We start from the raw sequence: 24,355 nt of genomic DNA, 5'->3' as shown, positions 1-24,355 counted from the left end.
ACACCTTATATTGAGTTTCTGTAAGTACCACTGATGAAATATTCAGTACATTGTTTACTGTGTCGTTATTTTTTTCAAAAGTGTTTGTAAATTGGTTGTACCCATTTCTGCACCCGTGCTTGTGCTTCCTCCCTGCCCTGCGTTTGTTGCCCCTAAAGGGATGGATTGCTTTCTTTTGGCCACTGGGGACGCCTGGTTGGAAGAAACATCACCTTCTGTGGTAGATGAAAAATCATCATCAGAAGTAAACTGAGTTCTGCTTTCATGTTTTTTTAAAATGGGTCTAGGTCTTTTCCTAATCCCCTGGGTGGTTTGTATGTGCCCTCATTGAACCTCACATTCTTAGAAGTAACAAAGGGTATTCCCTTTTCATAATCCCCTAAATCTCTATTAAATTTATGTAATTTTCTTTTCTTGAGATCTACTTCTATGTTGTTTAGTTCTTTAACTAGTTGGGATAACTGGTCCTGATAATAATCAGTATCAGAAAAAGTTTCAGCTTCTGAGCAAGTTGTTTGTAATTCTGTGATAAGGATTTGGATGTTTCTATCATAGTATTTGGTGAGACTTTCCACAAATAACATCGATGCCTGATGTTGGGCCATGGCCCAATCCTGCCTTAATTCGTTATCAATGTTTGAAACTAGGGGTTGTAACTTAATACGGAGTCCTCTGTATTTATTTTTAGTAATCATAGGTCAAAGAGTCACAATATGTACAAGAATTGCGCCCAAAAGCGTCCACAGTATGGCCTATGACTGGCTTATTTTAAATTTCCTTACAATAGGTGGAATTATGCCCTACCGGGCTGTTTGTATTGCTATATCTGAATATCCACCATAAGGATGTACTTGAAAAGTTGTTTTTTTATATATTAATGCCCTTACAATCAGTGGAACTTAAACAATTTTGCATACAAATATAGAAATGGGCAATACCACTTTAAGTTGTGGGTATAAATGGAGAACCAGGATGCAATATGGTTTTTTGGAATCTTATGTTTTTGGATAAGTCACATTGAAAAAGGCTACAACAGCCGAAACCGGTTTGTGCATATTGAGTTAGGTTGACTTTTGCAACCTTAAATAAATATAATTTTATCTTGCTGCCGCCGAGTGCTGGTCTCTCTTTTTTGTTTGAGTATTCATGATTTGGACCATGCACCAACAGTCCTACGTGCATGCCTTGGTTCTTTTGGATTGCTGTTTTCACGCTGGGGACGCTTGGCAGCAGGACTACATCATCTTCTTGGTTCTATGGATCATGGGGTTATTTTCACAGTGATCTGGACTATTGTTATGGACATAGAGGTAATTCTAACACAGCGGGGTACTTTAATGCAATGTTGAGTTACATCGCCAGGCAAGTGGTTGAGGCATCAAGCATTAAGCCAGTCATAGGCCATACTGTGGACGCTTTTGGGCGCAATTCTTGTACATATTGTGACTCTTTGACCTATGATTACTAAAAATAAATACAGAGTTTATAAGATATATTCTGGTTGGATTAATCAACAGTATATCCATATTAATTGGCTATACCAATATAATTTTGGTTTTTCCAAACACATAAGGTACATTGACACATATACAGCTTTTGTAAAGAAATAATATTAAAATTTGATCCTGAATATGGATTTAAATGATATCCTTAAAGGCCTGTCAGCAGATAAGGATAATCTAGAAGTTTTTGGACTCAACACAGGTCAGGTATCTATGACTGACATTGCTATTAATCTTAAAGAAAAATGTACAAATGTTTTTTCTAAGTTACAAAGACAAATGAAAGCCCTCAGAACAAATATATGGCATCAGAAGTTATTCAAAGCATACAAAATTAAAGACATAACACCCAGAGGACTCCGTATCAAGTTACAACCCCTAGTTTCAAACATTGATAACGAATTAAGGCAGGATTGGGCCATGGCCCAACATCAGGCATCAATGTTATTTGTGGAAAGTCTCACCAAATACTATGATAGAAACATCCAAATCCTTATCACAGAATTACAAACAACTTGCTCAGAAGCTGAAACTTTTTCTGATACTGATTATTATCAGGGCCAGTTATCCCAACTAGCTAAAGAACTAAACAACATAGTAGCAGATCTCAAGAAAAGAAAATTACATAAATTTAATAGAGATTTAGGGGATTATGAAAAGGGAATACCCTTTGTTACTTCTAAGAATGTGAGGTTCAATGAGGGCACATACAAACCACCCAGGGGTAGGAAAAGACCTAGACCCATTTTAAAAAAACATGAAAGCAGAACTCAGTTTACTTCTGATGATGATTTTTCATCTACCACAGAAGGTGATGTTTCTTCCAACCAGGCGTCCCCAGTGGCCAAAAGAAAGCAATCCATCCCTTTAGGGGCAACAAACGCAGGGCAGGGAGGAAGCACAAGCACGGGTGCAGAAATGGGTACAACCAATTTACAAACACTTTTGAAAAAAATAACGACACAGTAAACAATGTACTGAATATTTCATCAGTGGTACTTACAGAAACTCAATATAAGGTGTTTAATAAAGGACTTAATTTTGTACCCACTACACTGGTGTCTGAACATTTATTGGTGGATGACATCAATAATTTTTGTAGAACACTTAATTTAAAGTTATTCTTTTCAGATGCAACCAACTCTCAAAGATCTACTGGTTTCAGGTTTGGAAAATCTTCATTTACACCAACAATGGACAAACATGTGTCTATATTTAAGGAGTGTGTTTTGAAAGATTTACATTTTTCTAAAAACATGGATAGTTGTCGTAACAATCTTAACCAACAAGAACGTGAGGCTCTTAAGCAATTACAACAAAACAGAAAAATTGTGATTACAACTGCAGATAAAGGTGGAGGTATTGTGGTTATGGACCATTCAAAATATAAGGCAGAGGCAATGAAACAGTTATCCCAAACTCAGTTTTATATAAAGATGGTAGTGGATCCAACTCCCAATTTCAAAACAGATATAGATTCATTTATAGATTTAGCTGTGGAAGAAGATACCATTACTCTACAAGTGGCCAATCAACTCAAAGTTCTAGAACCGATGCCACAATACCTCTATTTAATACCCAAGACACATAAAGATCTCATGAATCCGCCAGGTAGACCGATAGAGTCAGGTCGTGGTTCTCTTACTGAACCTTTATCTGCTTTTCTGACTGAATATCTGAAACCATTATTGCCTATGATTAGATCACGTATCCAAGATACAACACAATTCTTGAATATCATTGAAGATTCCCAACTGGACGAAGACTGGCTGTTATGTACATTAGATGTAACATCTTTATATACTAGTATCCCACACAAAGCAGACATCTTGGCAGTTACATATTGGTTAAAAGAATCAAAACTATATTCTACAGGATTCAACAACTTTTTGATTAAGTTAACTGAATTTGTATTGCAAAAAAAAATCTTTTATTTTGAAGGTAACCCCTTTTGGCAAATCAAAGGGACAGCCATGGGGGCATCTTTTGCCCCTATTTATGCTGATTTATTTATGGGGTACTACGAACTAACCTTCATATATGATGTTCAGCGGAATATTTATATAGAATACATGGACATATGGCACAGGTACTTGGATGATTGTTGGTTGGTGTGGCGGGGTAGCAAGGAGGTATTATCCAAATTTGTGGATTATCTCAATAACAACCCATTTGACATACAATTTACAGTCAACATTGGATATAAAGAGATGGTATTTTTGGATGTGGCCATTAAAAGATTACTGGACCACACTTTTGCAACAACAATACACAGGAAATTTCCACAATATAACACCATTCTCCATGCAACCAGTTCTCATCCCTGTCACATTATCAATAACATTCCCAAGTCACAATATATGCGCTTGAAAAGGATTTGTTCAACCACAACAGAATATTCCAGTCAAACACAAGAATTAACAACCAGATTTCTGGACAGAGGATATAATCCTAACCATTTAAACAAAACAGCCAAACAGTTAGAAACCAAGAGTAGACATGATCTTCTCAAATATAATAGATCTACAGAAGGTTCTAAACAGGGTAGGCAACCGATCAGACTAGTCACCACGTATGGCAATAACACATTTTGGTTCAGACAAATTGTTAACAAACATTAGAATATATTACAGTCAAATTCATTTCTTCATGATATTCTTCCCGATACCTGTTCTTTTTCCTATCATAGGGGACGCACAATCCAGTCCCAGTTAACACACTATAAAAGGTTCACACCAATGATCAAACATCAAACCACATTGTTTGGGGATGCTTTAGTTGGTTGTTACCCCTGTGGACACTGCAGTTTATGCCAATATATTTGGAAAACCAAAGAATTCACTAGCAAGAACACACCAAAGATAATTAACATAACAACTTTTGGAAATTGCAGTTCAGATTGGGTGATATATTTGGCCCAATGCTCTTGTTCTGCTTTTTATGTTGGGCAGACCTCTAGGCCCAACAGAATCAGGATTAGCGAACATCTGAGTTCAATCAGAAATAGAAAAATAACCAACGCTTTATACAAACATACTCAGCAACACACAGGAGCATCATTTAAGTTCATCATAATAGACAGAATACAATTACACAGAAATTTCAAGATGGGGTGGCACACTAAACTCAACAACATGGAAAATAAGTGGATTACCACCCTTGGGGCTTTTTTCAAGCCAGGATTAAATGAATATCAAGTACATGAGGGATAGTCCCCTGGTGCCCCATATGAATTATTGGATTATAGTATCACTATCAGGCAGGCAAACATTCAATCAGTTGATATCTATATAATATATATCAATATTAAGAGAACCAACAACAGGCCAAAACACAAAAAATATATGTGGACACACATATATATATATTTATATTTATATGTGTACATTTTCATGGGTAAAGGTATACCACATGACTCTGGTTCGCATTTCACCTTAACATTTTACATTATAATCCCCAAATATCAAACATTCAGGGTAAACAATAATATGCTTCAACATACTAAATATATTAGTGTTATGCATATTAATTGTCTTTTGCCTCTAAGTATGATATAAATATGTAAACATTTAGGGCTACAGTTTACATTAGCCTTATTAGGCATGATATTATCAGGGGTTAATAAATATGTTTAAAAAATATGTTTAATAAATATGTTTACAATATATGTTTAATGAGCATGGGCCAATTACACAAGCTTTATAATATATTTCAAATAAGTAAGTATTCATAAGCATGTAAATATGTTCAACAAATATGTTTTACTATGTATAAAAAGTAAAATCAGTTTTATCATATTCAAGACAATATACTGCATAAGTACTCTGCATACAAATATAGAAATGGGCAATACCACTTTAAGTTGTGGGTATAAATGGAGAAACAGGATGCAATATGTTTTTTTGGAATCTTATGTTTTTGGATGTCACATTGAAAAAGGCTACAACAGCCGAAACCGGTTTGTGCATATTGAGTTAGGTTGACTTTTGCAACCTTAAATAAATATAATTTTATCCTGCTGCCGCCGAGTGCTGGTCTCTCTTTTTTGTTCAAGTTCAAAAGGTAACATGCTCAATTTCTCCAGGACATAGCTGAGAAAGAAAGGAGCAACCTGTTCACGAGATTTCATGTGCAAAACTCCTTATAGAAACTGTCTCACAACAGATGAGAAGAAAGAGGAGGATCCATGGACAAACACGCTGAAATGGCCACAAAATGAACCTCTATAGAGGGATAAGCAAAGCCAAAGGCAAGTAACTCACATAAATATTTGAACACCAGTGATACAACACCCCTGACTGGCCCCTGGTTATTGGTTAAGCACCAACTGCTTCCAATTACCAATACAGGATTTTCTAGTAGCAGGCTTTATTCCCTCCTTTAGTGCCTGCTGCATGTCCTCATGAAATAATGCCTAAAAGGTATTAAAACTGAATCATCCAAGCAGCTAGTTGAAGTTTGTTGATACTGGGGTGTGTCGAAATCCCCTGTCTTGTGTGAGTAGATCCACCTTATGAGGAAGCTTGTAATTGCTCTTGGATAATTACATAAGGGAGAGCCAATGTTCCTGAGTCAAAAGGGAGTCACCATATTTATTTTTGGGGTATCCTTTTGAATCTTCAGAATTATCCTGGATATCAGTGAAAAGGTTAGAAATACATAAAGGAACATTCCCTTTCAAGGGAATGAAAAAGCAGCTATCATTCAAGCTTTTTTTTTTTGCAAGGAGCCCTGCAGCAAAACTTAGCTGTTAGTTGAAAGGAGGTGAACAGATCTGTTTGAGGTGTTCCCCACAACTGAATCAGTTCCTAGGAGACCCTCTCATTCAATTTTAATTTGTGAGGGTCTTTCCTGGTCCTGCTCAGCTAGTCTGCCACTACATTTAGCTATGATGGAATATAATATACTTGGAGGGTTAATAAATGTTGAAGAGCTAACTCCAAAGCCCCTAATATTAGCCTGCATAGGCAGTACAACCTTGTATCTCCGTTCTTTTTGATATACCGACTGTGGAATTGTATGTAATCACTAGAAAAGCTCCTGGGGACCAAAGATGATGGGGAGACTTTGTGGCATGGATCACAGCCAATGTCTCTTTTCAGCTGATGTGATTTGGTCTGTCTTAAGGATTCTATGAACTTTGTACCTTTACCACTCTGTTCCCCCCAAACATCTGATGTGTCAGTGGTGACAGACTGGTATGCAGACTGAGGAAAAGAAGGAGCAGCCTAGGTTGAGTTGAATATATTGTCTCCACCAATGCTGATCCCTTTTTATTAAGCCCCAAAACTGGAATTTGATACTTCAGGGAAGGGAAATGCTGGGTCCATGATTTTTTCTTTCTCATAATTAGAATCATACATGCCACGAATCCTAGGATCTTGAGAAATTCTCTTGCAGAAGCATGAGACTGACTGGAGATGTTCCAGAAAAAAATCCAGTTAAAGAACCGCCTTGTTTTGTGTAAAAGGCCTTTTGAAGAAAATAATCTATTAGGCATCCCAGAAACATAATCCTGTGAGACAGAGTCAAGGAAGGCTTTGGAATATTTACCTGGAAGCCCAGATTGATCAGAAGAGACATAATCCATGTAAATGACTCTTGTCATCTGGATGAGGACTCTGCAAAGATAAGCAAGTTGTTTAAACAAGGAAAGATGTGGAAAATGTGAATGACATTCAGTCAGCAATAAGCTATGACTGGGGCTAAAAATTTTGTGACTAAGCTTGGAGCTATATATAAACCAAAGGATAATGCAGAGAACTGATAATGTGACCCAGAAAAAGAGAAACTTAGAAATTTCCTGAAGCCTAAGGCTATGGGAATATTTGAGGAATGAAAGGTAACAGGCTCTGTAAGGTCAAAATGTTGAACTTTGGAGCTTTCATGCACATATTTAGAAATGAAAGCTCTACTACTGGTCTCCAGGAAACCTTTCTCTTTGGTACTTGACATATTCATTAATAGAGTCCTTTGCCCCTTTGACTTAAAGGCACTGGTTCTGTGATTTCCTGGATGTATAAAGCCAGAACATCCTAAGGAAAAATCCCATTTGGTTTGGATGGCAGAGAGGTATTCCTTGAAAGGAGGTTTTAATTCTGTACCATCTGTAACCCTCCTGCACCTTCAACACCCAGGAGTCCCAAACCATCTTATACTAAAGGGGGAATCATGAGGGATCATTTTTTTGCTCAAATTTGAAGAAATATTGGCTGGGTGGTGGTGAGGGTAAAGAATGCTGGCACAGTCATTCTGTACTACTGTCTGTCTCTTTTTCTGAAACAACCCATGTTTTTTGTTACCCTCTTGCCATCTCTTTTTTTTTGCATTTTGTTTGCCAGAAAGGAACCAAACAATATTTCTTTATCTAAAGCTGAGTCCAGGATTTTAGACTTTACCTCATCAGAAAACTTTTGGTTATGTACCCAAGCATATCTTCATAACATTGTAGCAGTACCCTAGACACAGTATCTGCACAATCATACACAGACTTCAAAGCAAGGTTAGATACTTGAGAAAGAGGTTTCTTAGTGGAGGGGTTCCCCATTGGGGACTTATCTGCCAGAAACCAAGCTCTTAGCTAACTGCTGCTCCTGTGACGTCCAAGAGATGCTTCTTTCGAGATGACAAGAAAGTATTAAAGAAAGCTTCTTTCTGATTGCTGATTTTCCTCACCAATCAGCAATCAGAGTGAAGGAGTGGGCAGATGGGGACCAGAGTTTATTGAATCTGGCTGTTGTTGTTTCCTAGGCAAGGCTACTGCAGCAGTGGGAATAATGAACATATAATGACATAATGAAGTAGTCAGGCTAGTGACCAGACATGGTACAGTTATAAAACCCTTGACACATGATGTCTGGAACAGGACTCTTTTGCAGGATAGATAATCTTTATTCCTTCTAATGATGTGTCAGAAGGCTGCTCTAGGAAAATATCTTTCAACCTTCATAAGGGAATGCAGCCTGATGAGTGTAGACTTAACAAATACAAGATAGACAACTTCAAACATGTGTTGTAAAAAGGGGTGAATGCTTCGTATCCCATCTTTAAGCAGATAGCCTTGCATACTGACTGTCATAGTAGCATGACTTCAGTGTTGGAGCCTGTCACTGAATTCTGGAGTTGCAGTCTTGCCATCTACCAATCACATTGTTGCTACATCTGAAGATTCCACTAGTAGGAGCACCTTAAATCATAATAACTTGACTATATGATGATCAAAACTTGACAATGTGATATTTCTTTCATTTTCTTCCTGTTGTTATTTTATCCTTTTTAATGTTTAGTCACTGTGATTAACAGTGTAACAAGGAAGTACAGTTCCCTGCTGTCAAAAACACATGCTTCAGTTTAAGGAATTTTAAAACCACTTCAGATTAATTTCACTGCTAGTGTTGCTTCAGAAAAAAAGCAAAACTATAGCTTGTATTTAACTCTGAGCAATACTGTATCCTGACAGAGTATTTAATAAATCTAATTACCTCATACTGGCCTGATGTTTGTTACCTTATAAAATAATTAAATGTACAGTATATGTCCATAATAGTGCAGTAGTACTGATCTTTTGAACACCATCTTTGTGAATAAAAGTAAGCACAGTGGAGGCTAAAATTGTGCTGTGCTAGGCGGTATAAAAAGCGCATTTATAATTAGTAAAATTTTAAATAAAACATCTACACATTTGTCTTTAGAAAGTATATTGCTCTTTGATTGCATTCACAAATTTTTCAGGGGTCTATATCAGTTGAGCGAAAACCCTATTACGCGAATACGAATATGTCGAACCGTATTGCGCAAAGTATGTAAACCTTGAACGTCCAAAACAGCGAATTCCAAAATGTCGATTTGTTTTGGTTGACCCGTCTGCCGTATAGCTCCGTAAGGTAAGTGTGCAATATATAGGACTTTAGGGTTAGGATTTGGGTTAAGTTAAGTGCATAGATAGGTAATGTATGTAAGATATAGTGTAGTGTTAGATGTAGTTTTTTCTTTTAAGTGTATGTATGTGTCTTATTTATTTTGTTTGGGTGTATGTCTGTAGGGGAAGTGTACGGTAGTTACGGACCTTAGGGTTAGGGAGGGGTTAAGGATAGTGCATAGATAGTTGTGTATGTGGGGTTTAGTGTAGTGTTGGAAGTAGGGTTTAGTTAAATGTATATATGTAGATTATTTATTTTGTTTGGGTGTATGTCTGTAGGGTTTGTTTAGTGTATGTATGTGGTTTATTTATTTTGTTTGGATAGGTGCTAAGTAGCGGGTGGTGGGGTTGGCCAACTATGATAGTTCGATACTTTTTTTTTGTGGTTTAGTGCATTCAGGATTTTCGCGGTTAGAGGTATGGGGGTCAATCTTTAGCTATTCGCGTAAAGGGGTTTTCGATCAACTGATATAGACCCATTTTTCAGAAGTCTGGGCCTTTTTCATCGCACTTGATTTCTTCACTAAGGATCCACATACCTCTGGTAAAATCCAGAGAGAAATTCAGAAAAAATTGCTGCACAGCATTATGTGAAATAGTGTGATGCACTGTGATGCATGAGGGTGGAGTTATGCAGAGACATAAGTAGCATGTCTTACAGGAGAAACAGTAGGGTATATACAGTATGCCTGAAAACGATATACAAATGAGCGTCATCATATTAATGAAAATCATTGCATATGCAAATGACATCAGACTTGGCAGAGTTATTCAGGAGCATATAAATTTAGTGTGTGTCCAAATCTCTGATGTATTCAGAATGGCAGAATTTTCTGGTGTAGAGGAGCTTTGCTTGCACTATGATGCTAGGAGTAACAGAAACATTTTAGTGGCTGCTTTCAGAGCCAGTGCCCATGTTGTTATGCATCACCTTCCACATCACAAATGGGGTCAGTCCATGGCTGATATGCCTTCAGCTTCACAACCAAGGCATTGTTGAGCACTACCAAGTGGACAGCATATGGAAGTTAGTAGATATATGCTACCCACACATGGAATTAGGTTCATAGGTTCATAGGTTCATACTAGGCTATCTGCCTTAGGGCATTTACAAGCCTAGCCAGAGTGTGTTTGGCTTTTGCGACCCATTTTAAATGAATTTTGCTATGCCCTTTTTCGAGGTTAGTATACTGTGCCTCTGTCTAACAGTGACACAGAAGTGATACCCGGAGTAAATCTACGATCTCTCATCCACTCATCAAGATTCCTCTTGAAGAGAGTCAATGAGGGACTCTGCCTAACCTGGACTGGGATTTTATTCCAGAGTGAAAGGAGCCTCTGGGTTATGAATCTGTCCCTCCAGCATGTCCTATTTATTTCAGTGCTGAGGTTCAAGTCTCTCGCGCGCGTAGCTCGATGGGATTTGGATTTTCTGTGGTGGAGCATGTCCATTAATTCCGGGTTGGACATGGCTTTATACGTCAGGCACAGATCGCCTCTGAGCAGGCGGTATGCCACTGAGTAGAGCTGGAGTTTCTTTAACCGGGCAGCATATGGCATCTGTTTGAGCCCTTTGATCCACTTGGTGAGGTACTTTTGGGGTCTTTCCAGTTGCTGCAGGTGTCTGGTAAGGTACATCCCAAAAGGGGCATTGTACTCAATTATGGGCCTGATGAGGGATGAGTAAAGAGGCACGATGACCTCCCCTGATCTAGATGTGAATCCCTTCATGATTAGGTGGGCTATATAAAATGTTTTTCTAACCACTTTGGCCACATGGTTGTCGAATGAGAGATTGCTATCAACTTGGGTACCAAGGTCCCTAATTACTTCTTCCGTACCTAATGGATTACCATCTATGTGGTAATTTGTGGGCACTTTGTTTTTGCCGAAGGGGATGACTATACACTTTTTGGCGTTTAGCTTGAGGCCATGGCTCTGGCACCAGTTGTCTGTTTCTATGAGGCTGTTTTGTAGTATGCTTGTGTCGGCTGGAGAGTCAATTATGGCGCCCAGTTTGCAGTCATCTGCAAACTTGGTCAGCCACAGTCCTTCCGAACAAGAGAGGTCCCAGGACTGAGCCTTGTGGGATGCAACTTGTAACTGGTTTGGAGTCTGACATGGCTCCAGCAGTTCTAACCATGTGGGTTCTGTCCTTGAGCCAGTTTGCAACCCATCTAGTGACATAGGGGTTTATATTTAAGCTGGTGAGCTTATCTATAATGCCCGCATGGGGTATTGTATCGAAGGCTTTTGCGAGGTCCAGGTAGGCTGTGTGGGCCACCTTCCCCTTGTCAATGGCCTTGGTGACTGTTTCAAAGAAATTGACCAGGTTTAAGAGGCAGGATCTGCCCTTAACAAAGCCGAACTGGGTAGGATCCAGTGTCTGTAGGTCCCCAATATCTTTATTTATGAAGTCCATGATGATCCTTTCCATAGCTTTGCAGACCAAGCTAGTCAGGCTTATGGGGTGATAGTTTCCAGGATCCATTGAGGCACCACCTTTGTGGAGAGGGACCACTGTTGCTGTACGCCACTCTTTGGGTACATATCCTGTAGTAAGGCTGAGATTGAACAGTAGTTTTATGTTTGGGTTTAGTTCTTCTTGGAGTTCATGTAGGACACAGCCCAGGACACTGTCTGGACCCATTGATGCTGTGTTTTTTGCTTTGGAGAGGGCGGCTCTTACCTGAGCATCTGAGATGTCAGGGGGGGGCAGCACTCTGCTGGGATAGATATTTGCCCTTTTGGTGGGGAAGGGGGGGCGGTTTGCACTGAACCTGTCAGCTAGGATGTTGGCAATGTCTGTGGGTTCGGTGTATTTTTTGTCATTTTGGACTAATTCTGAGCATATCTGGGAATTCCCACCCAGGTTGCTAACATAACTAAAGAAAGCCTTGTGATTATCCTTAGTGTCCTGTGCAATTTTTCTCTCGAAGCTGGCCTTAGACGATTTTATGAGTGCCCGTAGTTTTTTGCTAATACTGATCAGAGATGCCTTCCCTTTTTGGGATTTTGCTCTATCATGTAGTAGCTTCCTCCTTCTATTGTATAGTTTGTTTAGGGCTGGGGTCCACCAGACAGGATGCCTGCCTTTGGAGGATTGGGTCTTGGTTTTGTTTGGGATTGCATGATCCACGCATTCCTGAAGGTGTTCATAGAATGCGTTTATAAAGGATTCTGCGGTCTGGGCCGTATTTTCCACAGGCCCTGGGGCTTTGAAGGATTCCACCTTGGTTTTGAGGAGTGTGAAATTTGCTTTAGAGAAGTTTTTCACTGTGGTTTTCTGGGCAGGGGCTGGGGTCGGGATGTGAATATCTAGTGAGATTAGTTTATGGTCTGATCTTACTAGTGAGGGATACACTTCTGGTCTGGAGCATAGAGTCCCCATGTTGGTGATGATCAGGTCCAGTATGTTTTCCCCTCTTGTGGGAGTGGTAACAAGTTGTTCCATAGCATTTGAGTTTATAAATTCTAGGAACCTTTGGGCTAGGGTGTTGGAGCTAGAGTAATGCTCCCAGTCTATGTTTGGGTAGTTGAAGTCGCCCAATATAATGGTGTTTGGAGAGACCTTCATATTTTCCAGTGTTCTCAGGAAGGCCGAGTGGGGTTCCTGGGTTTGGGAGGGTGGTCTGTAGCAGGCTATAAACTGGAAGGCAGTTTTACCCACTGTTAGTTGCACATGGATGGTCTCTGATGCTTCGTGCTGTGCCACCAACCTGGAGGTGTGGGTATCTTTGACGAATATTGATACTCCCCCTCCTTTTGTGGTTTGGTCCAAGTTTTGGGGCCAAAAAACATGGTATGAGGTATAACCTGGTAGTGCTGGGGTGCTCTCGGGAGCCTTGAACCAGGTTTCTGTTACTGCACAGATACCGATGTTCTCCATGCTAAGGAGAGTTTCGAGTGCATGCATCTTGAGGTTTAGAATTCTGGCATTGAGTAGCATTACTCTTAGTTTCTTAACCCTTGTGATACCTATAGAGGTGGGTTTGTCTTTTGAGCCTTGCCTAAAAAAGGCACTATGGGGTTGGCAAGAGCCTTTGCCAATATCCGAAAGCCCAGGGGTGACAGGTGCAAGCCGTCCCTAGCGAAGCATCGTGGCTTGTCGAGCATGTCATCCCAGGCTGACAGGCATTGAATCCCCTTTGAATGACACCAATACTTAAGCCAATTGTTGAAATTGATCATCTTGTCTTCATACTGTGGCATCATTCTTGGTGAGGGTAAGATGCTACTCAAGGTCAGGGTCATACCGGCCTGGGCTACATGCTCAGAGAGCTCCTCTATGTCTCTTTTCATGTAGTCCAGGGAGGTACGTCTCAGGTCATTCACACCAGCATGGACAATGACTGAGTCATATTTGTACTTGCCTTGGAGTGACCTGAGTGCTTGTGTTATGTGGCGGATCCTAGCGCCCGACAGGCAGCTCACCGTGACCTTCTCCTTGTTCAGCCTGGTGGGCGGGACATCAGTGTGCCTGATGATAGAGTCACCTATTACAAGTGTATCAGGTGTGCTGTTTAGCCTTAAGGGTGAGATACTTGGACTTCCTGTCCCAGTGTATAGCATTAATCATCCTTTCTACAGAGACCTTTCCATATCTGACACGAAACAGATTCTGAGTTTTTCAGGCCTTGGCCTTGCAGAACCTACATCAGTTCTTTGACATGATGCTGCAGCATGGGGCGGAGCATATATGGTTTCCATTAATAGCAGAGGAGACAACCACTACTATGTGGGTATTCTACAACATAACCTATTTCCCTGAGGTCCTGAGGACCATTGATAGCACAGACTGTGCCCCACATGGTGTCCAGCATACCAACTGGAAGGGCATTATCATATGCCAGGTGATATGCATTGCACAGGGTATCATATACAGTATGCCTTCGCATTATCCAGGCAATTCCATTGATTGTCACTTGTGGCACATATGTGACTTCTACCACTGTTTTATGTGGGGGTGACCTTCCATAGTGTTATTTAGTTGGTAGGTGCATACATTGCCAGATATAGAGTCTAGGGTGTTGCGAGCTCTAGAGTTCAGAATATAATATTCCACTGAGGTAAGCAGCAAACCACTTATAATGGTGTTCACTGTTATGCAACGTAGGTGGTGCAAGATATGCCTTAGTACAACAGCTGATGGCCCTCTCTGAAACCGCAGACCAAAACTGATGCTTGAATTAACATACCGAGGCTATGTATTATGGTGGGGCACAGTAAGAGGTGATAGTAATGTTATAATAGGTGAAAGTATAAAGGAGAGGGATGTGGTAGGCACAATAACAGGTGATAGTAATGTTATAATGGGTGTAAGTATAAAGGAGGAGGATATGGTAGCCACATGGGCAGGTAGTAGCAGGTTAGGGGGAGTCAGTGATTACATTCTCCAGTATTGACAAAAAACAAGCAACTCTCGGAATATTTACAAACTCCAAAAACACAGATGAATTATGTGTGATAAAGCCAGTAGGACAATGGGTAATAACAAAGATAATCCAGTTATGTTTAACCAAATTTTAATTCAAATGTAGATAATATAAAATTAGTTGAGTGCTTTCATTCCTGACATTAGGAACTTCAAAAGACAGACATCATGCTAGATATTTAAAGGTAAAACCACACCTTCAAAAATCTTAAAACCAATAAGACCATATTACTATATTACTAATTAAATACACTTTTAAGACTTAGAATTTTTAAAAAGGCAAACCACATTTTTTGGATGATTACACTTCCAGTTTCTTAAGTTTTAATACAACAGCAATGGAACAGACTTCATTCAAACCTGGTGAATGTCTGGCATCCAGTGATAATTGCCACTTTAATTAATTTTTATCTAGGTGCTGATTGACCAAATAACCCCTTGTATCAAAAACTACCTGTTCAGCAATAGTAAACAAAAAAATGTGTTGGAAATTGTGCAGTGTGAATAAATCCAAAAACACGGAAGCAGTCCACCAGCAATGACCAACTCACTTTATTACAGGTACAAGAAACAAATCACTGCAAATGTTAACATCCACAAATACAAACATGTAAGACTTCTTCAGACTAACAAGTAATGTTTAAAAGCACCTAATATACTCACATGTGGTCTGCACCAACCAATAAAGTTCATTAGATGAATAATTAACATTAAAAACATCTGCTTACAAGGCTCATTTAAAATTGCTAAAAACACACTTCAATATTCAACTTTAAAAAAACACCATTCCTCATTAATTTAAAATTCATAATCACTCAATAAATTATTTAAAAACACATTAAATACATAAATACAAATATTTATAAAAACTACTAAATATTTGTTCATTTAAAACCCTTTCTACTTTTTGTTTCCTAAAAATTCATTCCTAGCCTACTAGCACCATCTGCTGTTCCTAAAGAGCAATTGCTGATAAAATTAAATCTTGGCTGCTCTTAATTTTAACACTGAAGTTAAAGAAATATGGTCATTCATCTAATAAAATCTGCCACCAGAGCTCTTTAAATTCTAACTTTTCTTCCCAAAGGCCTCCTCTTATTTCTTTTTTAACCTGTTCCAATACAAAGAAGGTGAATCTAGCATTATTGCAATCTAGCGTGTGTTTGAACAGAGCATTTGTTTCTTTTTTCTTAGATATTAATGCTCTCTCCGTCTTCCCCACATAATATGACTTACATTCCAAACACGTAGCTAAATACACCACTCCCTGTGTGTCACAATTAAAATATCCAGAGGCAGTAATATTAATGTCCCTTGTGTTCCATATTTTCTATTTTTGTCATATAGTAACATTTTCATAGAAATTTCATTGTTGTTACTTACTTTGTAATTTTCCAACAAATTTTTAATACTTCTACCATTTTATACACAACCTTAGGCATCTCTTTCTTATTATTCAGAATGTCAGTGAATGAAACAAAATTGCTCCATTCTTTCTGGAAAATCTTTCTTACTTTGATATTCAAATTATTAAACTCCATCACCAACGCTGAATTATACTGTCCATCATTAACTACATTGGTTTTATTATAGTTAATAAAAGATGGCAAATTATCATTATTTACAGTTAATTCTATACCTTTTATAGGTTTGTATTTACCTGGTCTATTTTCCTCTACCTCTTTTCTAGTTCTAGAAACAAATTCAGATGGATAGCCCCTAAAAACATTCCCTCCAGTGTATTACATTCCTTAATGAAATCATCATCTTTACTAGTCATACGACACCCCCTCACAAATTGTCCCTTGACAATATTCTTTTACAACGGGGTGTAGTGAAATGTAAATAGGAATTACAGAAGGTGTTTTTTCTAAAAACCTTGGTTTCAAAGTCCCTATTGTTCACGTTCTTATATATTTCAACGTCCAAATATTGTAACCTATCTGTGGAAATTGGTAGTGTTCTGTAGATAATTCATGAATTCCAAAAATTTCTCACTACCCCCAGTCCAAAAAATAACTATATCATCTAAAACCGCCTGTAAAGAGTCCAATATTGTGTGTATCCTGAATTATGGACAACTCCACTAATTTGCTGGTAATACTCATCATTGAAAACCATAAAGTTTTTCCTTAGTACAACGTCAACCAATGCTACCACTGCATTCTTCTCCAAATGTGACAATTTTTTGTCAAGAAAAATCATATCCTCAAATAACCTCATGCCTTCATGGTGGGGTATGCATGAAAATAAATCAATGACATCAATTGTCACAAAAATTAGATCATTTGAAAATAACTCTGTTATATCCACATATTTGTGCAGTGTGCCTATATAAGGCATTTGTATTCTTGCATTTTTTAATGTTAAGTAGGTGTTTGTAAATTCTCTCTTTTATTCTCCTAGAGATTTTGCCCACATAAAATGCAGAACATGTGTTACAACAGGCCAGATAGACAACCTGTTTAGAATCGCATGAAAAATGCCCTTTTATAGAGTAGGTGCTATCTCTGACCAATACTTGCTTTCTTACTAATATCTTGGAGCACTCTGAGCACCTCCCACGTTTTATCATGTTTTTTCTGACTGTGCAAAATAGCATTCTGCTCCAGTAATTTTTTAAAGATGTATCCTTTTATAAACAACATATGGTCTATCTCCAATTTTATTAAAAAGATCATAATCAGCAGAAAAAATATCCAATTCTTTTTAAGGCAATTAAAAATAACCTTACTGTCAAAACTGTAAGTAGTAATAAAGCATTTGTTCTGTTGATTCAACAGGTTCCCTCCACTGCTGTTGGCTGTATCAACATTATTGTCAGTGGGAATTGACACTGGAGCATTTGCCCCACCTAGAATGGATTTGTAAATCCCTATCTTTTTGTAATGCCCTCCTGTTTTATTGGTTCCACAAGGGGAAAAAAAAAGATATCCCTCATAATAAACATGCTGTGGATATTGTCACACTCCTCTATAAAGGTTTTTATGTGTGTGTAATCATCCTGGCCATTCTCATGAGCTGCTTCTTCACCAGTGCCTTTTTCTGATGCAAAAGGTGCCAGCTCGAGAAATACAGATAAGTATTAGAAAAAGTAGGTTTGCGATAAATGTTAGCAAAAAAGGCCTTGTGTTCATGGTTTTTGGTTAATTCAACATCTAAAAAACAAATTTTGTCCCCGTTATAGGACCAGGAAAATTTTAGAAAAGGAGCAATATTATTAATGTAATTAAAAAATTCCACCAATCTCTTTTCAGAGTTGGTCCACAAAATAAAAAAACATCGTCCAAAAATCGAGTGTAAAAGGCCCAACATTGACTGAAAAATGCTGTTCAAAATGTAGTTCATCTCCCAAAAGGCCATGACCAAATTAGCATAACTGGGGGTGCAAGCCAACCCCATTGCCGCACCAGTAACCTGCCTAAAATATTGACCATCAAAGAACAGAAAATTATTCATGAGCCCTAACTCCATGAGTGTAACAACGATACTAATATACGGGTCTATATTATAACAACAAATGATCAGATGATCGAATATTATTATATCGACCCCTAAATCTTGAATACTCAAAACAGCGAAGAACCAGAATAGCATTTTTTTTCCCAGGGAAAAAAAATAGCTGTTCCCCCCCAAAAAAACCCCACTAAACACTAAATGAAGTGGGGGGCTTCTCCACCCCCAAACCCTACTTACTTACATATACCAACTCCGAGATCACACTACAGTGGAGGAAACGGCTCAACCCAGATGGCCAGCCCAGCGATTTCTTTCCCTGGGAATTGCTGTTCCGGCCGTTCGCTATTTTGCTTTGTGTTCGAACTAACAGCGTTTGATCATCTGATCATTCGATGAACTAAAGTAGACCCTAATATACCTGTCAACTATTTTTACTTTGGATTTTGAATTTTTGAATTTTCTGATAACTACTCAAACTCTCTGAAATATTGTTAATTCTACACCTTTTAGCATTGTCAAACTTTTTTTTAACTATTGTTATTAATATACTCTGTAATACATGGAGGTTTTCTCACCATGACTCTGCTGAAAAATGACACCTGTGTCCAGTTGGACAATCCTGGTAAAAATGTCAAATAAAATAAAATAAATAATATTGTCAGATTCTGCAATGTTTAGATCCTGCAACACTTCTTCTAACAATAATAATCTCTCCCCATGAGGAATTACGGAAGAAAGATTGTTAACATCTATAGTAACAAAAATGCAATTCTCATCAAATGGGCGATTACTCATTTTTTCTAGGAAATGCCATGAATCTCTGCATATTTGTGAAATGGCAGCTACTGAATCATTAACTAAGTAGTCAATATACTTGGCAATATAATGTGTTTTTAACCTTTTTGCATCTACAATAGGTCTAAGGGGGTCAGAAAGATTTTTATGAATCTTGGGTATGCTGAATATTCCGGTTATAACCGGTTTGTCATTAAATAGAAATTCATAATCTCTCTGATTCTGTTGGCCCTGCATTAACATATCGTATAGCACAGTGTCAGTTTTTGCATAAGCAATAAATCTTGAGTCCCTTCTCTTAAAACATAATATTGTCCAACACTAACTGGCGTAACCTGATAAACTGACTCTTTACCAGGTTTCTCTTTTGGTGCAAGGGAGATGCTGGCAGTTGAAAAGGAGATATGCACTGGAAAAAGTTTCTTTCCTAAAAATGTTAGATTCGTACCTCCCACAAATGTGGTTCTTAATTATAGTAACATCAAGGAAATTGATTGAATTTGTCTTAGCCTAAGTAGGTGAACTCCGAGAAATCCAACTCAGCTACAGTACAAGCACCAAGTGGGCTCAAAGAGTTCATCACAACATTTGACTCTTCTTAAAATTTTGGTCAGTTTCTACCTCTAGCAACTGGAAAGAAACATTACCTCCTTCCTTTTAAGATTTGAGAGGATCATGACTTTTAAATCATTCACACAATCACTTCTAGACTACTGGGATGAATTTTGTTAAAAAATAAACATATCCTGTGACATGATGAACACATAGAATGTTGAAACAAAATCAGGTAAGTGACAAAACAGCAATTTTAAGTGCCATTGTATGTCATTACATGCCATTGCCAGGCATATGAAATGAATGACAGAGACCTAAGAAAACTATAAAAAAATGATGAAATGAAAGTTAATTTCAAGAAATAAAGCCGCAAATGAACAGAGATAGGTGAAACAATCACAATTCAAATGGAAAAATTTACTGTTCATTTTACAGACTTTTCATGTTCTCTAGAAGAGCTGTTATTATTCATTATGATTTCAGTCCAAAAGATTCATAAGTGCATAGAATGCCATTAAGAACTTAACCACTGCAATTTGTCTAATTTCCCTGTCTAGCAGAGACTGAGGGATAGGCCTGGGCAGAACTTATGGTCAGTTTAGAAAAGAGAATGAATGAGTGATTTATTGTTTACCAGCCTGAGAAGCTGTTAATGGGCTAGTTTTGTGGAGAATAAAGCCTTTTGTGTAGGTACTGTACAGATTGTAAAAACACTATTCTAAGATGAGTGGGCTAATTTTATTTGCTTCTGCTTTGATATAATAAACCTTTGTTTCTAAAGACTTGGGTCTCCATTGTTGCTATATATATATATATATATATATATATATATATGTGTGTGTGTGTATGTGTGTGTGAGTGTGTATAATATATAATATATAAAATCAGGAGACAAACGATAATCCACTGGATGAACGTTTCGTCACTCACTAATAACAGAAGGTTTAGTTTTAAGGTGAATGCCAATTGTAGGACCACGAATGTGGTCTACTTGGCAGAGTGTGTGTCTTGCATGTCCTTCTACATGGGTAAGATGAATAGGTCATTGAGAGAACGCATGAGGGAACATGTCTATAGTATACGTAGGGGTGTTGATAATAATGCCTTGTCGAAGCATGTAATGAGCTCTGGAGCAGGACATTACTTTATGTTTAGAGTCATAGATATTATTAAGCCCACTGTTAGAGTGGGTGATATCTGCAACCACACTGAATATAAGGAGAACAATTGGATGATCATCTTAAGAGCAGATTAGGGCAGGGGTCTTAATGAACGTGCTACAATAAAGCCCCTGCTTAGGAAAAGAAGGGTTCTGAAGTAAATAAACTAGATATATACGTTTTATTAGCAGTCTTGTAGTAGGGTAATGTTCTCATTATTATTCACATATAGATTTTTTCATTATATATCATGATGTGTGATTTTATTATGTTGTTTTTTAGAATGACTGGATTGTGTCTTTAAGGATGCTTCTTAATGATGTGTTCTCGGTCAATTGTAGTTGTTTCTTGATTGGAGGGTTTGAATTTTACTGTTTGTATATATAGAATTGTTTTATTAGGCGTTTTTAAAGGTCTGAAGAAGCAATTCCTTGCGAAAGCGATTACCTCTTATTTTGGATAAAATAAACGTCCTTATTGAATTTCTACAGAATTCTTGCAGTATATGTCATCTTGGTCGTTCCTTTGCTTGAGTTTTATTGTTTTAATATATATATATATATATATATATATATATATATATATATATATATATATATATATATATATATATATATTCTCATTGCATTATTTTCTCACCTTCGTATGGTGCTGAGAAACTAGTGCTCTCATAAACCACTATAGTGCTTAACACTTTGTTTCTATTTTTTCAGAAGTCATTCATTGTCACTCCTTTGCACTATGGAGGTCTGTGTTAGGATACTAGCAACTTTAGGGCAATATTGTTGCCCTATCCTTTATCAAAAATTCATGAAAATATGTCAACTTACAGATGCTGCCGTTGCTGACATCCTAGTAATATTATCTCTGACTGCCAGTATTATTTATGCTTTGGCAAGACACTCACTCTGCATTGCTTATTATTACTGAATGATTTGCACAATGCTCAAGCAGGGTATTGTCAGTACATTGCTCTTTGATTTATCCAAGGCCTTCAGCACTGTCATCTGCCACTCCCTTTTTGAAAGGCTAGAGAAAGTAAGACTGTCAAGAATTGCAGTATAATCATTGTCCAGTAATCTGTGAGACAGAAAGTTTGACAGATGAGAAAATGCCATTTCTTTATTTTTGCCACTACCACTTGCTCCACAAGTCTCTGTGTTTGGCACATTAGTATTTATGAACTTTCAGAATGAGATGTCTGAACATATCATGTGAATGGAATTAGGATAAAGTTTAGCAAAAAGCACTGTTGTAGTGTTTTATGCATGTAAATCCTACAGAAATTTGCAAATAAAATTTCCTTGTTCAAAACAAAGTTAGCCAAAATCAAAGCAAACTGATCATTAAGGCTCCAAGTAGCAGAACCAATGAAAAACTTGAGACTTACAAATATCTGGTGTCAGCTAGTTTTGTAGCACAGAAAGAAGAAATCCTGATTATAATCCAGGTCATATAAGTATGAGTAGCAGATACAAGACTAACTTTTTGACTGGGGAGATAAAAACTGAGCGGCATACTTTTCAATCTTTTAAGTGCAAAAAATCCTGACAAAGCCAAAAACAATGGAGGGGCAAAGTCACAAAATCAGAGCCAGATTTTAAATATTACTACTATAAACCTAGAAAGTTGCTAACATGGTTTTGTTAGACTGCATTTTCTGTCTAAAACTCAAATGCATGTTATTGTTTATTTAGTTCAATCATCAATGATTTGCCCAAAAACACACACATTTTATGAGGAACAAACCAAAAATATGAAGCAAAAAATCTGGACAGTCTGTAAAAAAGACAGTTGAGAGGCATGCTGAGCAGCAGTTTTTGCTGCTTCACCTAGTCCATGGGGAGTGGAAGGGCTTTCCACTCAGGACTACAGTCTGTGGTTGAATGCAAGGACTTTATCCCTGTAACACAAGTTGTGGAATATATTAGCAGTTTATACATGGACTACTTCTCCATGAACAGCTCTGCATACATTTGAGAACATTAAAAAATACAGCTGTCAGGATTACACTTTGCTGGGTCACCCTCATACCTCTCAACCTCATAGAATAAAAATTCTGGACAAAGCCAAAAATAATGGGAGGACAAAGGCCCCAAAATACAGACAACTGTTGAATATTGTTCTTCCAAACATAAAAAAGATGATAGAATAACAGATTTTGCATTAGCATGCATTTTCTGATTGGTATGAAGTTGGAAAATTTAACGTCTGTCTTAACTCATTACATCTGAGTGATGCCTCCAGGTGCATCTACAGTTAACTCCTACTGCTGAGGTGTTGTAAGTTGTTTACAAAATATTACAAAGCTAATAGTTACTGCACTTACTGTGACTTATAAAATTCAGTTTAAGATCTAGAACCTAAAGAATATTACCACTATAAAAATATTTTGTGCTGAAGAGTTTATTTATACTTCTTTCGTAACCTCTATGATTCCAGAGATATAAACATTTGTTTGAAATGTGAGGACATAATTTGATTCTGTCAAAAGGCTTAGGCTCCGCCCACTGAAAGTTACAATGCAAACTTCCTGAACTCTATTGGAGTGAATGAGATAATTTAGTGACTTCAGTCCTCAATGATTTGCCAGAAAACCAGACATTTTATGAGGAAGTGACCAAAAATATGAGGCAAAAATCTGGACATTCTGCAAAAATCTGGACAGTTGAGAGGTATGGACTCACCATGATCTCTTCTCCTTCTGCTTCTAGTACATTTACATATAGGGTTTCCTCACTTATGAGGCCCCAGTAAATGAGGGGTAAACTGGACAAATGCTGGGGAATTTGGGGCAGAAGAATAAGGTGGAACTCTGGGACACAGCTGGTGGCAGAGAGCTGTGTATGCAACCAGGAAATTATAAAAAATCAAATACACATTGTGACCTGACTTGATCCTTGCCTGATATTTGCTTATCATATTTAGTAAGGCAGTCAATCAAATTAATGAACCTCTTGGGACTTGCTATAGGATTATTAGTTTTCTTTCTTTCTTTCGTTCTAATGAGGAGGGGTGTCCTGGGATCAAGAATATGCTTAGCTAGCATTAAATATGTCCTCTTGTTCATTGCTTCTTCTCCTTCCTTAAATATTTGGGTATGACAAATTACTCAAAACACCCACTGCAGATTCATAGCAAACTCCCAGAAGGAGTATTCCTCATTACAAGCTATCATTATTTCTGGAAAAAAAAAAATTTCCTCCATAGAAAAGACAGCAAGCCTGAAAAGTAATTTAAGATATCACTGGTCCTTCACTGTATCTCATTTATGCTTTAACATGCTCATATTTACATTGTAGAGCTACTATAAAACTTCTGATATGTTTGGTTTACATATAAGAAACTGCACAAATGTTACTACATTCCAAACAAAACTTCAGAAAGATCCAGTTCGGTATTTTGGATTGCTACCTTATTTTCCTTCAGCTTGCCGTTTACATCTAGAAATAGAGCTGTGGAATCCAACAAAACTGGTGATGTCAGTGAAAACAAGATGTTCTGACTTGCTCGAGTTATTGGTGGTGCTTTT

This window comes from Protopterus annectens, chromosome 6.part0, assembly GCF_019279795.1.
Source record: "Protopterus annectens isolate FY-2018-M chromosome 6.part0, PAN1.0, whole genome shotgun sequence".
Lineage (NCBI taxonomy): Eukaryota > Metazoa > Chordata > Ceratodontiformes > Protopteridae > Protopterus > Protopterus annectens.
This window is presented reverse-complemented; position numbering follows the sequence as displayed.